The following is a 19,423-nucleotide window of genomic DNA, read 5'->3' on the forward strand; positions in this document are numbered from 1 at the left end:
CTGTTAGGTGGTTTTCAAAAAAGAAAAAACAATCACAGATTAAAAAAAACAAACAAAAAAAACAACCACAAATAGAAAAACACAAAATGGAGGAGAGCCTTCCTCTCCCAACTGCAGCCAACACTTCCTGTAGCTCTCTAGCGCCCTCAGGTTGGTATGGCCGTAAGCAAAGACTGCTGCGAATAGAGGGCTATTTAAAGATCAGCCAATCTACTCGCCAGTACATTGTAAAAGTAGGAAAGAAAACCCAAATGCTTAAAGCACCTGGTATTCCTAGGCGGTCTCTCATCCAAGTACTAACCAGACCTAAACCTGCTAAGATTCAGATATCGGGCATTGACTCTTTTTGCAAGATTATTATATAATTCGCGAAAAATATCCAAAAAGTTTAAAGCACCTGGTATTCCCAGGCAGTTATCCCATCCATGTACTAACCAGGCCCAAACCTGCTAATATTCAGAGATCGGGCATTGACTCTATTTTTTGGCAAAATTATTATATACTAAGTGAAAAATTTCCAAAAAGCTTACAGCACCTGGTATTCCCAGGCGGTCTCTCATCCAAGTACTAACCAGACCCAAACCTGCTTAGCCTCCGAGATCAGACGAGATCGGGCATAGCCAGGTTGGTATGGCTGTAAGCGAAGACTGCTGCGAAGAGAGGGCTATTTAAAGATCAGCCAATCTACTCCCCAGTACATTATATAAGTAGGAAAGAAAACCCAAAAGCTTAAAGCACCTGGTATTCCTAGGCGGTCTCTCATCCAAGTACTAACCAGACCTAAACCTGCTAAGATTCAGAGATCGGGCATTGACTCTTTTTGCAAGATTATTATATAATTCGCGAAAAATATCCAAAAAGTTTAAAGCACCTGGTATTCCCAGGCAGTTATCCCATCCATGTACTAACCAGGCCCAAACCTGCTAATATTCAGAGATCGGGCATTGACTCTATTTTTTGGCAAAATTATTATATACTAAGTGAAAAATTTCCAAAAAGCTTACAGCACCTGGTATTCCCAGGCGGTCTCTCATCCAAGTACTAACCAGACCCAAACCTGCTTAGCCTCCGAGATCAGACGAGATCGGGCATAGCCAGGTTGGTATGGCTGTAAGCGAAGACTGCTGCGAAGAGAGGGCTATTTAAAGATCAGCCAATCTACTCCCCAGTACATTATATAAGTAGGAAAGAAAACCCAAAAGCTTAAAGCACCTGGTATTCCTAGGCGGTCTCTCATCCAAGTACTAATCAGACTTAAACCTGCTAAGATTCAGAGATCGGGCATTGACTCTTTTTTTTTTTTTTTTTTTTGCAAGATTATTATATAATTCGCAAAAAATATCCAAAAAGTTTAAAGCACCTGGTATTCCCAGGCAGTCTCCCATCCATGTACTAACCAGGCCGAAACCTGCTAATATTCAGAGATCGGGCATTGACTCTATGTTTTGGCAAAATTATTATATACTAAGTGAAAAATTTCCAAAAAGTTTACAGCACCTGGTATTCCCAGGCGGTCTCCCATCCAAGTACTAACCAGGCCCAAACCTGCTTAGCTTCCGAGATCAGACGAGATCGGGCATAGCCAGGTTGGTATGGCCGTAAGCGAAGACTGCTGCGAAGAGAGGGCTATTTAAAGATCAGCCAATCTACTCGCCAGTACATTATATAAGTAGGAAAGAAAACCCAAAAGCTTAAAGCACCTGGTATTCCTAGGCAGTCTCTCATCCAAGTACTAACCAGACCTAAACCTGCTAAGATTCAGAGATCTGGCATTGACTCTTTTTGCAAGATTATTATATAATTCGCGAAAAATATCCAAAAAGTTTAAAGCACCTGGTATTCCCAGGCAGTCTCCCATCCATGTACTAACCACGCCCAAACCTGCTAATATTCAGAGATCGGGCATTGACTCTATTTGTGAAAATTTTCCAAAAAGCTTACAGCACCTGGTATTCCCAGGCGGTCTCCCATCCAAGTACTAACCAGGCCCAAACCTGCTTAGCTTCCGAGATCAGACGAGATTAGGCATAGCCTTTTTTTTTTTTTTTATTAAGAAATTTCAATCAATAAAATACAATAGATTAAGCACAATCAATAGAAAATACAGAACATCGTCTTTACACATTTCTACATTACTCATCTTTCCTTTACATAGATAATTTTAAATACTCTTCCACTTTCTGGCAACTTCCACATTAAATCGTTTAAAACATAACAAACTTTTGGGGTAAAAGCATCATAAAAAGAGTCTAACATATTTACACATTTAAAGTACACGTTCAGTCTTTCAATATATAATTCTGTTTTTCTTTTAAACACACTCCAAACATCCAACACAATTTTTTTATTTTTTAGCCACAGTTCTTCTGTCCCATATTGCACTTTTCATTAGCATTACACACAGATTCATGAAACTTTTGTTTTGACACTTTTTTTCCCAACCAAACATCACAACTCTGTTCCATTCCATTACATGTTTATCCCACTCCTCAGTCACATCTTTAATTAAACATTACAATTCCAAATAAATATTCGTGCTCCACTCTATCAAAAGCCTTTTCGAAATCCAAACTAATAACATATACTTTTTATGTTTTTTTCTATCATATATCTTATCCTATCTATTATATCTAAAGTTGTGTCCGCGATATTTCCCTTTAACTCCATACACTTGATTTGTTTCAATTATGGTTTGCATTACCTCTTTCAATCTATTGGCTAAAACTTTTGTTAAAATTTTCAGATCTGTATTCAGCATTGTAATTGGTCTATAATTTTTTAAGTCTACTTTATCTCCTTTTCTTTTATATATCAACTTTATTAATCCCATCCCCATTCTCTGATTCATTTCCTCTTTCTTAAAAATGTCTTCATATACTTCTTTTAAAATACTGGTTAAAAAAATCTTTAAAAACGATATAAAATTCACTCCCCAAACCATCTATACCTGGACTTTTATTTTTGTTTAATTCACTTATTGCTCGTTTTATCTCTTCTTCTCTTATCTCTTCATCACACTCTTTTTTGTCTACTTCTCCTACTGTTGTTTTTATTTGCTTAAGTAACTCAAATTTCTCTTCTTCTTTCAACCCCTCAGTAATAAACAGGTTCTCATAAAATGCTTTTACTTCTTTTAATATTTCCTCATTTGTTTCCACCACTACACCATTTTTCCTCTTATTTCTTTAATCATTCCAGCTTTCCCTCTAATTTTTTCTAGATCAAAGAAAAACTTTGTACATTTTTCTCCCTCCACAGTATATTTAGCTTTACTTCTTAGTCTTGCACCTTCATATTTTTTTCTCTTCAATTTCTTTCAATATTCCCTCCAATTATTTTATTTTTTGTATATCTTTCCCATTCTCATTTAATTCCTTTTCCAATTTTTCTCTTATTTCTCTCTCCTTCTTCCTCTTACATATCTGTATTAATTTGCAATACTTTAATGTGATTTTTTTAACTAAATATTTAAAGGGGGGGTGAAATGCTATTTCATGCATACTGAGTTTTTTACACTGTTGAAGAGTTGGATTCCCATGCTAAACATGGACAAAGTTTCAAAAATTAAGTTGTACGTTTGAAGGAGTATTTTTGTTCCCAAAATACTCCTTCCGGTTTGTCACAAGTTTCGGAAAGTTTTTTTCGAGTATGGCTCTGTGTGACGTTAGATGGAGCGGAATTTCCTTATATGGGTCCTAAGGCACTTCTGCCGGAAGAGCGCGCGCTCCCGTATAGCAAGGCTGAACACAGATTTTTTACTGATTAGAGCGAGAGCGTCGCGAAAAGTCACAAAAGAAGTGTGTTTTTGGTTGCCAGGGCAAGACAACCCTGCACAGATTTACCATAAAAAAAAAAAAAAAAAAAAAACAGCATTAAGGGACCAGTGGATGGAGTTTATTTTTACAGAGCATCAATGGAGTTGTGCAAGTGTTTTTGTTTGTTCCCTGCATTTCGAAGATGCTTGTTCACAAGGCCCAGTTTGACGACGGATTTGCATATCGTTTATTTCTTAAGGATGATGCAATCCCAAGGAAAAAAGGTCACGATCGTGTGTTGGAACCGCAGGCGGTGAGTAAAACTGCTTCAAATATCTCTGCCTCCTTGTTAGTGCGTCCCCTCCCATGCCAGAGACCAGGGTTCGAGCCCCGCTCGGAGCGAGTCGTTGCTGCTGCTGCTTTTGTTCAGTTTCAGCCTCGGGATCTGATTCTGGATCATAAATAAACGGCTGAATCTGACTGTAAGCCATGGTTTGTTTTGAATGATGGGTTTTCCATCACGGTAATGTCACAGCTTCCAAATGCTCTCAACGCAAAAGCCTACTCGCGCTCGTGATTCTTTAGCTCCGCCCACACGTCACGCCTCCAGCCGGTCGTGTTTTTCCGGGAAAAATCGGTACAGACTATTTTCTCTTATGAATATAATAAAACTAAAGACTTTTTGGATTTATGAAGGATGTAGTACTACTCTATATGTACTCAAGATTAACAGGATATTGAGTGAAAACGAGCATTTCACCCCCCCTTTAACATTTTCCCACCATATCCTTTTATCCTCACTGTACATTTCATTCTCCTTTTCTTTTTCAATAATTTCTTTAATACTTAACACATACTCCTCATTCTTCAAAACCTCTACATTTAAAACCCATACCCCCGGCCCTCTTTTCACTGAACTCCAGTCTACTTGCATAAAAAGTGATTTATGGTCACTTAAACTTGATTCTTCATATTAAATGTTACCGATAAAACCTTTAATGTTCCTTGTACATAAAATAAAATCAATCCTCGCCTTACACATAAAATTCCCTACTAATTGCCTCCTTGAATATTCTTTCTTTTTTTCATTTCTTTCTCTCCATACATCAATTATATTATTTTCTTCCATTAATAATTTCAGTTCTTTTCTTCCTTTATCATTTTTAAAAACCATTCCCTCACCCATTTCTAATTTACTGAAAACGGTATTAAAATCACCCATCATAATAACTTCTTTATGCTTTTAAAAAAAATCTCTTAATACATTAAAATATTCCTTCTTTTCATTCTCTACAGTTGGTGCATGAATATTAACTACAATAACTTTTTTCTCCTCATACTCCATTTCAAACGCAATACATTTCCCATCTATGTCATTATATATTGTTTTACATGATACCCCACAGTTTTCTTTTATTAAAATCGCAACTCCTCTTCCCAGCCTCCCATTACCATTGTTATAAAAAATCTCTCCACTCCACCTTTTCCTTATTTCAGTCATGTACTCTTCCCTCCAGTTAGTTTATTGTAATAAAATCACATCCTCTCTTTTACACATTTCTTTCACCTTTTCAAATTTACCCATGTCCATCAGTCCCCTTGCATTAAAAGTAACACAACTTAAAACCATTAAAAGAAATAAAAATAAATACCTAAAAACCATTATTCTTTATCTTCTCCATCCAGCACTCTTAACACTTCATATCTGTTTACACTTTTTACTCGGCCCCTTGTCATTAAATTTTTTCTTACATTTTCCACATTTGGTTTTACCTTTAGTGTTCTCCTTCTACTTTGTCCTCTCTCCCCTCTGTCTTTTCCCATGTTGTCCATCCTTGTTTCTTCTTCACTGCCCATTTCTTTGTTTTGATCATGCATTCCTTATCCATCACTCACAGTCCAGTGTGGTTTCCTTACGTGTCTCTCCAGCCAATCCAGTGTCGTTTGCCATACGTGTCTCTCCAGCCAGTCCAGTGTTGTTTGCCTTACGTGTCTCTCCAGCCAATCCAGTGTCGTTTGCCATGCGTGTCTCTCCAGCCAGTCCAGTGTCGTTTGCCATGCGTGTCTCTCCAGCCAGTCCAGTGTCGTTTGCCATGCGTCTCTCTCCAGCCAGGCCAGTGTCGTTTGCCAATAATCCATCCATTGTACAAAACACAAACAAAAAATTAACCACCCTCCAGCAAGATGCTGCTGTTAGGTGGTTTAAAACTGAAAAACGACACAAAAAATAAACTAAAGTCCAAAAACAACTCACAAAACAAACACTAAAAGAAAAATCAAAATGGAGGAGAGCCTTCATCTCCCAACTGCAGCCAACACTTCCTGTAGCTCTCTAGCGCCCTCAGGTTGGTATGGCCGTAAGAGAAGACTGTTGCGAAGAGAGGGCTATTTAAAGATCAGCCAATCTACTCGCCAGTACATTATATAAGTAGGAAAGAAAACCCAAAAGCTTAAAGCACCTGGTATTCATAGGCGGTCTCTTATCCAAGTACTAACCAGGCCCAAACCTGCTTAGCTTCCGAGATCAGACGAGATCGGGCATAGCCAGGTTGGTATGGCCGTAAGCAAAGACTGCTGCGAAGAGAGGGCTATTTAAAGATCAGCCAATCTACTCGCCAGTACATTATATAAGTAGGAAAGAAAACCCAAAAGCTTAAAGCACCTAGTATTCCTAGGAGGTCTCTCATCCAAGTACTAACCAGACCTAAACCTGCTAAGATTCAGAGATCGGGCATTGACTCTTTTTCTCTCTTTTTTTTTTTTTTTTTTTTTTTTTCAAGATTATTATATAATTCGTGAAAAATATCCAAAAAGTTTAAAGCACCTGGTATTCCCAGGCGGTCTCCCATCCAAGTACTAACCAGGCCCAAACCTGCTTAGCTTCCGAGATCAGACGAGATCGGGTATAGCCTCAGAAATTCAATCTATTTTCCATTCCTTTTAAAACCTCTTCCCATAATGCATCCCTTATTTGATTTTCATTTTCACCAACCCTTATACCTAAAATGTTCATATTCCTCTTCTCTTCCTTAAATTGTATTTATTCGATATATCATTCGTTAATCCAACTCTCATGTATGTTGTTTTTTCTTTATTAATTTTTGCCCCTGTCCCTTTACAATATCTTTCTAAAATGTCCATTGCTAAATCTATACTTTTAATATCTTTTAAAATCGTAGATCTGTACCTTGTTGTGGTGAGCGAGCTTTAAACCAAACAGATCTTGTTTACTTGTGTTTTCATGCATTCCCTTTTAAATGAAACACAATCTGGGTGAAAAATAAAAGTTGTAAAAGTATTTCAAGTATTTTGGAGTCTCTGAATGCTTGTGTTTTTTTACACTATCCCATCCCTTTTGAAACCCATCAGAGCAACTAGAAGTTCTTGTTTCTTCTCCGTCACTACCAGAGGTGTGAACACACCCCACCGTGCGCTGGCTGTACCCCCTGGGTGGTCACAAAAATGAGTTCTGTGAATGGCTCTGATGTCTTTGATGATGTGTACACATATTTCTTAATTCAGCCCAAAAATGTAACAATTACACAATTTTCCACTTGACTATATGAATCTCATCAGCTACATCAACTCAAACTATGAAAATAATAAAACAATCAGGATTTCAATAAACTAGGCCTTGTACATGACAATTTCTGTAAATAACACTTTGACCACCAGGTGGCACCATCCATTTTGATAATTTTCGATCCATCCCAGGTTTGAGATATATGTACTTGGGGGGGTCATGAGCCATGCCCAGGCGGTCTCCCATCCAAGTACTAACCAGGCCCAAACCTGCTTAGCTTCCGAGATCAGATGAGACCGGGTAGTTTTTTTCTTTTTTTTTGTATAATTTAAAAAAAAAAACAAATTGGTAATGAAGTGACCTCTAATGCATACCAAATTTTTGAAAGCATTAGCACATTCACAACCAAAATTTTGCCTCTCAAGTTCAACACTCGTTGTTTCCAAAAAGTCAACTTTCTCTCCATTCCTCCTACAATCTCATCCCATATTATGTCTCTCGTTCCCCATCGAGGGAGAGACGATGCGTCGATAATGCTTTGGGAACGCATTCTGCGTGAGTGTGTCTGAAGCATCCATGTCAACTAGTCCAATGGCGAGAGTGAGCGTAAGGAGTGACGTCACGACCAGGAATTGATAAAAACCCCAACCGCCCGCGGCTTCTTCCGCCCGGGGGGAGAGCACATTGCTTCGTTGCTCTAGCTCCGAGGAGTTAGATGTAACGGGCAGTGAAGGTGACACAATCAGGGGGGAAGAGGATTAGCCATCTCTTTCCCCAGCATATGAGGAGTTGGTTGACGTATTAACATGAGCTGTAGATAAGTTACATATATCTTGGCCATCAGATAAACATAGCGCTCGTCCTAAAAGCAAATTAGACGAGCGTTTTCTATCTTCTAAAACATCGCCTACATCACGGGGTCTCCCTTTTTTCCCTGATCTTCACAGTGAGCTGTCTAGATCGTGGAATAAGCCATATTCATCACGTCTTTTCAGCCCTCAAGTGCGCATTTATTCTGATATAAGAGGGCTGAAAGAAAATGGTTATGAAGCGATGCCCCGGGCGGAGCAGACACTCGCGAGCTATCTTTCCCCTGGTTCAGCGTCATCTATTAAGAACCCGACTTTGCCCATGAAGCCTTTAAAGATCACATCTAATTTAGTGAGTAAAGCTTACACAGCAGCAGGTCAGGCTGGAGCTTGCCTTCACTCGATGGCTTTGCTTCAGGCTTATCAGGCTGAGCTGCTGGGGGAGTTAGATAACAATGAGGAGTCAGCCGTGACGAAATTCGCGAACTTCGTCGGGCTACGGATTTATCTCTCAGGGCGACTAAAGAAACAGCACGTGCTATTGGTAGATCTATGGCTGCTTTGGTTTCTACAGAAAGACACCTTTGGCTTAATCTTTCAGATATTAAAGATAAAGATAGATCTTTTCTTTTAGACGCTCCCATTTCTCATGAAGGTCTGTTTGGTGATGCTGTGAATGAAGTGGTTGAAAGATTTCAAGAAAATATAAAGCAATCTGAAGCTTTTAAAAGTTTTCTCCCTCGCCGATCTAATCCTGATGCTGCTGGGCGTGCAAGGCAGCCCCAGCCATCATGCTCCTCATATCGTGTTTTTCAAAAAGAGAGTGTTGCGTCTTGCGCTCCTCCTCAAAAATCACGGGGACCGAGCCAACACTCACAGCCAAAGCAATCTAAGCAGAAGCCGGATCTGAGGACCGTTCTTCTCGCTAAGAAAGCTTCGGCTCAGAAGAAAAGGTCCTGACGCCAAATGGGTCAGACCTGTGAGGGCAGAGACGGTGCGGTGTACACCTCAGTATACGGTGCCCGTCCGGTCTCGGTGCTCTCACTGGGCCGTCCTGCCAACCCCGCCACCCTTGGTACCTCGGGGCGCAGCGGTCTCCAGCGGGTCTCTGGTGCTGTGTCTCCCAGATGCTGCGTCGGGCTCGCTCCCTCTGAGGGGGGTTCAAGAGCAGTTAGCTCGGGTGGTTCCTGCGCTTTGGCTTCAGGTCCCCGAACTAGCTGTTCAAATTACAACAGAGGCCAGCCTCAAGAGGCTGGTTCCCTTAGTAGAATGTCTGACAGAATGGAAAAGTCTGCCTAATATATCTCAATGGGTCCTACAGATAGTAGAGAAGGGTTACAGAATCCAGTTCGGTTCTCGTCCCCCACGCTACAACGGGGTGTTGCTCACAGTAGTGCATCCCGAGCAGGCTCTGGTCATGGAGCAAGAAGTGAAATCTCTTTTAGCGAAAAATGCTATAGAGCAGGTGTATCCTCCTGACAGGGCATCGGGTTTTTACAGCCGTTATTTCATTGTTCCAAACAAGGATGGAGGGCTGCGTACCATTTTAGATCTTCGTCTGTTGAATCGTACAGTTCAGAAATTTAAATTCAAGATGCTGACACTCAAACAGATCGTGACTCAAATCAGATCCGAGGACTGGTTCATCACAATAGACCTAAAAGATGCATACTTCCATATCTCCATCCTCCCTCAGCACAGGAAGTTCCTAAGGTTTTCTTTCCGGGGCAAAGAATTACAGTATCGGGTACTTCCCTTTGGTCTAGCTCTCTCACCCCGCACATTCACGAAATGCGTAGATGCAGCTTTGGCCCCGCTCAGGCTGCAGGGCATACGTATTCTGAATTACCTGAACGACTGGTTGATTTTAGCGGAATCAGAACAGTTGGCGGTTTGGCATCGAGATGTCGTCCTCGCTCATATGTAAAAGTTGGGTTTGAGGCTCAATACCAAGAAGAGTGTGCTATCTCCATTACAGAGGACCACTTTTCTTGGGGTGGTATGGGATTCGGTCACGATGCGAGCTGCTCTTTCACCCGCTCGTGTAGCCAACATCCTCACAGCCACATCAGAGCTAAAGCTAGGCCAGTCACGCACTGTAAAACAGTTCGAGAGATTGTTGGGTCTCATGGCAGCAGCGTCCAATGTGATCCCCTTTGGCCTGCTGGGCATGAGACCTTTACAGTGGTGGCTCAGGACCACTTCGTACGATCAAGATCACACGGCGGTGTCTCCGCGCCTTGGTCATATGGAGAGAACACTGGTTCCTGTCCCAGGGTCCGGTATTGGGAGCTCTTTGTCATCGGGTTACCATCTCGACAGATGCTTCCCTTACTGGCTGGGGAGCGGTAATGGAAGGCTGCTCAGCTCAGGGTCTGTGGGAGAGCCATCATCACTCTTGGCACATCAACTGCCTGGAGATGATGGCTGTCTTCAAAGCTTTGAGGCACTTCCTGCCAGACCTGAGGGACCATCATGTGCTGGTCCGCACAGACAATACATCGGTGCTCTCTTACATCAACCATCAGGGGGGTCTGCGCTCGCGCCCACTCGGCAAATTAGCGCACCAGATCCTCCTGTGGTCCCTGGGGAAATTATGCTCTCTGAGGGCAATGTATATACCAGGGACTCAGAATATTGGAGCAGACACCCTGTCAAGGCAGGTGCTGAGGCCAGGGGAATGGAGGCTTCACCCCGAGGCGGTGGAGCTCATATGGGAATCTTATGGCCAAGCAGAAGTGGATCTGTTTGCGTCTCAGTACACGACGCACTGCCCACTCACTATGGTTCTCCCTTACTCATCCAGCCCCCCTGGGGTTGGACGCTATGGTACAGACGTGGCCGAGGCTACGTCTGTACGCCTTTCCCCCTTTTGCTCTGCTCCCAGGAGTTCTGGAGAGAGTCCGCCAGGACGGAGTAAGTCTACTTCTCGTAGCTCCACACTGGCCGAGTCGAATCTGGTTTGCGGACCTGATTCATCTCCTCAACGGTTCTCCCTTGAAGATCCCGATCAGGAAAGACCTTCTATCTCAGGCTAGGGGCACTATATTTCATCCCCGGCCAGAGATTTGGAAGCTTTTGGTGTGGCCTCTGAGGGAGCGCAACTCATAGAGAGTGGTCTCTCAACTGAGGTTGTGGAGACCATTCTTAGCTCCAGAGCTCCAGCTACGAGGAAACTTTATAGACTCAAATGGAATGTTTTTTCTTCTTGGTGTTACCAACATCAGTGTGACCCCGTCCACTGCTCAGTTGGCTCAGTTCTTGAGTTTTTACAAGACCGCTTCACTTCTGGTCTATGTCCATCCACCTTAAAAGTTTACGTGGCGGCCATCTCGGCCATCTCGGCTTTCCACGCCCCAGTGGGTGGTGCATCTCTGGGTCGAGACCCTCTTATCTCTCGTTTCCTTCGTGGCACCTTGAGGCTGAGACCTGCAACTCGTACTAGAGTGCCGGCCTGGGACCTGGCTATAGTTTTAGAAGGCCTTTCTAGGGCTCCGTTTGAATCCCTAGATTCGGTCTCTGAGAAGTTTCTTTCGTTAAAGACTACTTTTCTCCTTGCTATTTCGTCCCTTAAAAGAGTCGGAGACCTTCAGGCTCTCTCGGTTTCTCCCACCTGCTTTGAATTTGCACCTGGGATGGTCAAAGCATTTCTCTACCCTAAGCAGGGATACGTCCCTAAGGTACCGACCGTTGTTCCGAGACCTATTGTTCTGCTGGCTTTCTGTCCTCCCCCGTTTGCATCATCGGACCAGGAAAAGTCTAACCTCTTGTGCCCGGTGCGAGCATTGGACACTTATGTTCATCGGACTTCTTCTTTTCGGAAATCCGATCAGCTGTTTGTTTGTTTCGGGTCACCTAAGATGGTCTTCCTGCCACTAAACAGACACTTAGTAAGTGGATAGTTGGGGCTATCCTTCTTGCCTATGAGTCTTCTGACCTACCGTGCCCTTTGGGGGTCAGAGCTCATTCTACTAGGAGTATGGCGGCCTCTAGAGCCTTATTATCTGGGGCCTCTCTTCAGGATGTTTGTGATGCGGCAGGCTGGTCCTCGCCACTCACATTCGTCAGGTTTTATAGCCTAGACCTGGACGCTACTCCCGGGTCCCAGGTTTTTAATTCTTGAGGCGTTGGTTTTTCTGTCTGACACTCAGGCACTTGTAATATGGCGGTTTGGGTATTCTCGTTCCCAAAGCGTTATCGACGCATCGTCTCTCCCTCGATGGGGAACGTCTCGGTTACGTCTGTATAGCCAGATAATTGTTCTGCCTTCCCTATTCTCATTACTACGTTTTTTTCTATATTTATTTTCGCTCCAGAACCCCTACAATATTTTTGTATTTTGTAGAGCCTCATTAATACTCCCAATATCCTTTACAATCAAAGTTGTATCAGCTGCATATTGATATATTTTTTTGTTCTTTCCCCCTCCCTCCAAAGCCAATTCCTTTAATCTTTTCCTCTTCTGCAACTATTAAGCCTAAAGGTTTCGCAACAATACTACTGTATATAATAATGCAGATAAGGGACATCCCTGTCTTATTGACCTTGTTATGCCAAAAGCCTCTGTCACAAAACCATTACACTTCACAAACTAACTCTTTATATAAAACTCTAATCCATTTTATAAACATATTCCCAAAACCAAATTGCTCTAAAAGTTTAAATAAATAATCATGCTCTACCCTATCAAAGGCTTTTTCTAAATCTAAGCTCACCATATAACCTTCCTTTTTATTCTCTACCATGTACCTTATTTTATCTCTTATATTACTTACTGTATCTGTAATTTCCATCCCTATGATTGAATACGCCTGATTTGTTGTTATTATTCCTGGCAATACCTTCTTTAAACGATTTGCCAAAACTTTAGCTAAGATTTTAAAATCTGTATTTAACATTGATATCGGCCTATAGTTCTTCAGATCTGCTGAATACCCCCTTTTCTTAAAAATTAATTTCACCATTCCTATTCTCATCAGTCGACTTGCTTCCCCTTCAAAAATCATATATTTCCTTATATATTTATTTAAAAAAAAGGTATTAATATGTTCTTAAAAGCCTTATAAAATTTGCTACCCTTACGGAAGGAAAATATATTTACCGATATATTTCTTAAAATATATTGTGATATATGGTAATATATTATTTTCCCTTTTTATTTTCTAATATATTAATGATACATAATAATAATAATAATTCCTTAAATTTATATAGCGCTTTTCTAGACACTCAAAGCGCTTACATAGTCAGGGGGTATCTCCTCATCCACCACTAGTGTGCAGCATCCACCTGGATGATGCGACGGCAGCCATAGTGCACCAGAACGCCCACCACACACCAGCTTACTGGTGGAGAGGAGACAGAGTGATGAAGCCAATCAGCAGATATGGGGATTGTTAGGAGGCCATGATGGTATAATAATAATAATAATAATAATAATAATAATAATAATAATAATAATAATAATAATAATAATAAATTAATTAAATTAATAATAAAATAACAAATATTATATTTTTCCGGCTGCTGCATGTTATTGACAAAGCAGACTTGACAACTTTACACCATTTGAATTTTACTTTAGCCTGTGATCTACAACTACATGGAATAAAATATAGGCCTACTACTAATTTTTTGCCTACTTATTTTATTCTAGGCCATTCATAAAAAAAATAAAATGGGAAAAATCCAACCCCACATTTATAATAAAATTTATATTAAAATAAGTTAAGTTTTCCCCATAATTAGTCTACTTTAAATGATTTAATTGTAGGCTACAGGCTACTTAGAATTATGAACTGAATTCACGAATTCTGTAGATGACCGTATGAATATAGTGATGGTGTGACATCATTACAGATAATGAGTTCAGACGGGAAACACTGCACCTCTGGTTGGTTTCATTTGGATTGCATAGGCCTAAATATAAAATTATTATTATTATTATTCTATTTAAATGGCTTATTTTAAAAGTAGACATGTCTAGCTAGACGTGGTTCGTCTGATGCATGAGCCTGGTTCATTTCTGACGTTTCAGAAAGAAGTTAATGTAGACCAAGATGGCAGAAAGCAAATCCTGTTAAGTTTTGTAAGGTTTTCATGTTATTTAGGGTGTCTTACGAGCCAAACTGACGGAGCTGAAGCTCTTTCCTCTTGTTATCGGGATGGAAGGTTTGGATCGGGATCCGCCGATCGGAGAAGTGCAGCAGACTACACTCTACAAGATAAAGCTTCAGTTGCTGTTGTTTGTATAGCAAATGAAAACATGTTAGGCAGTGAGGTTTTTCTTAAATGGGAATAGAATAAAATTAGTAGGCTAAAAATCTGCACTTTTCATGTCATTGTAGATCCTACAGTAAAATTCAAATGTCATTGAATAAATTAATTTCTGTTTGGTCAAAAAAAAAAAAAAAAAAACATATATATATATATATATATATAAGCTTGCAAGCATCACTAGCAAATAATTCACAGGATTAATAAACTGCCGCTTCTCTCCTGGTGAAAATGAACTGGGCCCGGTTCCCCAAAACGTTCTTATCGCTAAGTAGTTCTTAACCTATTCCTTAACCTCTCTCTTAACCTTATGGCATGATTCCCGACACGTTCGTACGCGAAGTATATCTTATGTAAATCACACTTTCGTAAGGTTGGTCTGGACCATTCGTGAGCTCTCTCTTAGCGTTGTTTGAGCTAAAGACGCTACTGTACAGCAGTCTTTAGAAATCAGTGTAGCGCAGTACAAGTCAACCTATGGTATGTTGACAATGTTGTGGCTCAACAATGATTTTATGTTATTTTTTAAGACTCATAATAACTTATGTTCGCAATGGATACAGGCCTGTTTATGAAGTTGACTTTATGTGGTAATTAGCCTAGGCTTTTTCGTAATGTAATTAAAGCGAACTGGCAATCAATTTTTTGATAATTAAAATCTGGCAAACAATTTGGCTTTAAATGGCTAAGATCTATAAATGGGTAAGCATGGTGGTGTCCAGTAAGTGACCAACTATGGCAGCGATCCAATGTGTCCTTGTTTTGAATCAAGACGGAGCCGGACGCGGAGCCGTTTATTCCATGTCAGTTTTTTTATTCTGCAAAACTTGACCCCTTTTGACATTTTGCCTGACGTAGCTATATTAAAAAAAAAAATTTGCCTCCCAAGACAACCCATTATGAAGCTGCTGGACCTTCTCAGACCTGTGCTAATGCGGCGGAATTTTGCTTCAAGCCCTGAAGCCAAGCGCTACTTTTTCTTTCTTTTTTTTTTCTTCTTCTTTTTTTAATTTATTTATTTTTTTTGCTACAGACAGATTCATCGAGGTCGTGGGAGAGGGCTACGGCCTAATCAAGACCTCACCAACGCCCTTCTAAGCCATGCCGGGCATTAGATCCTGGTGGAAAACTTCAAGTTCCTCTGACGAGAGCGTAAAAAAAGGCTTGGTGCCCTTTTTTACGTTGCTTCCCCACAATGTTCTGTATCTAACTCTCTCCCTCTGTTCATTGTAGATAGGTTGCTTTTTATTAAAAACATAAACCGATTGCAATCAATACCACATTAAACAGAAGTAATTGCAGCTGCTTGCCAATCAATTCTGATTGTAAAGTACTTTACCTTTAATATAAAAGTGTATTATATAATTTTTATAAGTCGTTAAACCCACGTCAAGAAGCGGCACAAGTGGCACAACGGGATAAGGAGGGTGGATGATTAGCGAGGGATCGTCTAACCGTCACAACATATCTTGTGAACATATTTGTGATGAGTGGGGCAGGGCCGAGAGATGTGGGAACGAGCGAGGCCGGTAGAGTGATTATTTATGCGCACCAGTCGTCCGTGAGGGAGCGGAGGAGTCGGCGCCATTCGCCAGGGGGCCGGAGCCTGCTGCCATCCGCCGGAACGGGGAGGAGCAGGGAACAGGGGACTCCTGCCGGCTGCCCAAAACTGGAGGAGCCGTCCACCGGGCGGCGGAGGAGTGTCGTGCCGTCCGCCGAGGGCCGTCCAGTGCCACCGCCAGGCACCGTGGAGGAGATCACCCAGCTGGTGGAGGGCCGAGCAGCAGTGCGTCTGGGAACCAAATTTTTTTTTTCTTCTTTTCCTCTCTCCCCTCTCTCGTCTCTGTCGCTCCTCCTTCAATCTCTTTTTCTCTCGCCTCGTCTGTCCTACCCCCAGGTTCCCGCAGGTCCCCTGTAAATATTCAATCGACTTTTCTTAAATGCAAAACAAAATATTAATGCATTCGTAATGTCCATTTCTGAATAGTTGCTATATGGTCACGCAGGTTTGCGCATTAAACCCATTGCCCCGAAAAATATAGCCTATCAACAATTATGTTGTTTCCCCGAACATGACCCCTCTCTGCCAACTTTTTGAACATTTGGTCATTTATTTATTATTATTATTATTAGGCTATTATAATTATTTAGATAATGCATAGGCCTAAATATAAATGATCAGAAACAAATCGCTTCAACACGTCGAGTTGTTTTTGATTCAGAGTTTTTGATTCGGTGTATCAAACGAGTGGATTGAACTCACTCATTAAGACACTAACTTTCTGCCACCTGGTGTCTGTTTTAGTTTCATGTTAAATGTAGGCTATCACTTCATTGATTCCATCATGTCATATTTATGTCTTCAAAATGTAGGCCTAAGACACTTCATAATATTTGTATGCACTTGTAGGCTAATTTCTGTGTAAATGCATTAAGATCTCTTCTGTATTGATAGCTCTCATGAAGCTCTGGTTGGATTTTAGTGGTAGGCTAACTGCCCTATAGGCTACAGTGTTATCCTCTAACTGAATTTATCGATGTGGATTAACGTGACGTTGCTGTCAGTATTGTTTTTGGAAATTAGGCTACATTCAAATGCAATGGTCTCGTTTCAAAAGCATTAGTCAATATGCTTGCGTCGACTTCACTTTAGCCTATGTGCCCTGCTTCCTTTTCGTGAGTTTTGACCGAAAAATGGAAAATATCAAGCGCTTCCGTTTCAGAGTCCCTGTTTCATGTTTGTTAGCCCAGGACATTTTACAAATCCAGACCAAATGATGTTCTACAGCCATGTCCGGAATAAAGACTAGCCTATCCATGTCACACAGTAAGATTTTAACCATATACCTCGCAATCACAGACCGTATCAACGTCAGTGATACTTATTGTATTTCGCCACAGGGTTTCACTGTGGCCTCAACCCTTCGCCTTCGCTTACTCTGAGCTCGATTGCGATGTCTGAGGTAAACCACGCCCTCCTCATTTCCCTACGCAGGAAGAAATGTAGGAAGAAATAAATGAAGAAATAAATAAATGTAGAAATACATAAATGTATAAATAAATAAATGTAAAAATGAATAAATGTATAAATAAATAAATGTATAAATGAATAAATGTAGAAATAAATAAAAGAAGAAATAAATAAATGTGGGAAAAATACATATATACATAAATAAGGAAATAAATGTATAAATAATTATTTATTTTCATTTTTTTTGCCTTTCTATGTATGTATATATATATATATATATATATATATATATATATATATATATATATATATATATATTTGTGTATTTATTTATTTATTTTGGCAGACTTGGCATTCCATACACTATATATATATATATATATATATATAGCCAATAAAAGCCTTTAAAACTTTTTATTTTGTTCCCCCAAAACGAGCTGTGGAGCCTACATCTGACTCCTGGGCAGGAGCTTTTCAGCCACCAGAAAAATATTATGGTGTGCTTTAAGGCCACTCGAGGCCACCAGTTACAAAGTAAAGATTACTGCTGGACAATAGATGACGTAGTAACGGCTTATGCCTCAGTGAGCTTAAGGTGGCCCATTGGAGTGAGGGCCCACTCGATCATGGTAATGGCCTCTTGGGTTTGGTCCAGTGGAGTCTCCATTGGAGATATCTGTGTAGCAGCTGGCTGGTCTTTACCACATACCTTGCCATGTGGTCAGGGTTATTTTGCCTGTGGATTCCAGCCTCATGGCCCGGGCCTTGCTGATTCTGGGTTAATTGTGCCCTTTATTGGCCCATGATACCCTTAAGGCCCTCAACCTTGATTACTCTAGTGCTGGGGTCACAGGAAGGCTTTTCATTAATATATCCGAGGTTACATTACTAACCAGAGCATTACTGTTCACTGGACAAAGCTTTTGTTCTTCTTCCGCTATCTATTGTCAACTAGATGTGGTCATTAATGTGGTCATTATTCAACTCGTCTTTTCAAATATTCTTTCAGAATTTTCTTTACTGTCCCTGTAGGTGTGTATGTAGATGAGATACGTTTACAAAGCAAATAACATTATCTGCTTTATGTGTAAATTAATTTACAATGCCATATTACTAAATCTTTGTCTTATATTATTGTTGACATTTTGTTGCGGATATCATGTATTATTTGGGCCAGTCAGACACTCTTGTGTTAAAAGATTGTGGACAACCCTTAAAGGGCAACTAACACCTCAAGAAAAGCAAAACAGGCCTCTGCTTACCATGGCAAGCAATGACAAATAATCTAATAACAACCATTTTATTGCTCATAGGAATGTAGGCAGAACAACTCTCACATCCAATCGGAAAGACACACTGGCCATAAAAATATACTTTTTTTTCTAATTAATTCATATCCAAATCTTTCTATGAATGATTACACCTATCTCCAGATCATTGTGTATTAATATTCTTCCTTTATATTGTCTTTTGTATTGTAAACTGTTTTATGCATGCATTTTGATAGAATAACCATATTTGGTATCTACGGATACGTATTGTGTTCATCTAAATGAGAGTGTATGTTATTTGTTGAAGCTTATGCAACAATTTAGTGTTCTAAGAATCTTTCATAGCTTTTGCATCCGCACCCAAATTACTGTAAATCTGTAAATCACCCATTTACATATGCAAAATACCATGCTAGAAGACAAAAAGTGGTAAAGTTTCCCCTCAGAAGTTTTACCTCCATAGAAGTTAAAAGGCCTCAGATTAGTGACCCACCAAGCTTTCAGTCTGGTCTCTTCTCTGATCACCTTTCCATCTTCCGCCTCATCTGCAAAGCTGCAAAGTAACCTGGCAGGCCTCAAATACAGCCATATCTTCACTTTCGATCTAGGAGAAAACTCTCCCGAGCCAGAATAACATCTTTTGAGTTCATCACTCTTCAAAGAATGTGATCACAATAACACCGCCACGAAACCATCAAGACTTTAATCTGAGATTGCATCCGGGCAATATGAAAAAGCCCAAAATGAGGCCCGTGCATGAATTTTAGGTACTTTTATAATCCTGTTTTTTGGATTTTGATAACATTAAGTTAATGATG

At 40.5% G+C, this 19,423-nt stretch overlaps 3 non-coding genes and 1 pseudogene across 3 annotated transcripts; all 4 read right to left on the reverse strand.

The window, feature by feature from the left end:
• Positions 1 to 523: 523 nt before the first annotated feature.
• On the reverse strand, positions 524 to 642 carry LOC113053837 (5S ribosomal RNA). Its single transcript, XR_003277327.1, has one exon. It is a non-coding gene; the product is annotated as a 5S ribosomal RNA (ribosomal RNA).
• Positions 643 to 997: 355 nt separating this feature from the next.
• Positions 998 to 1,116, reverse strand: LOC113053843 (5S ribosomal RNA). The gene has a single exon (XR_003277332.1). It is a non-coding gene; the product is annotated as a 5S ribosomal RNA (ribosomal RNA).
• A 369-nt stretch (positions 1,117 to 1,485) lies between these two features.
• Positions 1,486 to 1,604, reverse strand: LOC113053836 (5S ribosomal RNA). Its single transcript, XR_003277326.1, has one exon. It is a non-coding gene; the product is annotated as a 5S ribosomal RNA (ribosomal RNA).
• A 4,598-nt stretch (positions 1,605 to 6,202) lies between these two features.
• On the reverse strand, positions 6,203 to 6,321 carry LOC113053844 (uncharacterized; annotated as a pseudogene).
• Positions 6,322 to 19,423: the final 13,102 nt, after the last annotated feature.

Source organism: Carassius auratus, chromosome 34 (assembly GCF_003368295.1).
Source record: "Carassius auratus strain Wakin chromosome 34, ASM336829v1, whole genome shotgun sequence".
Classification (NCBI taxonomy): domain Eukaryota; kingdom Metazoa; phylum Chordata; class Actinopteri; order Cypriniformes; family Cyprinidae; genus Carassius; species Carassius auratus.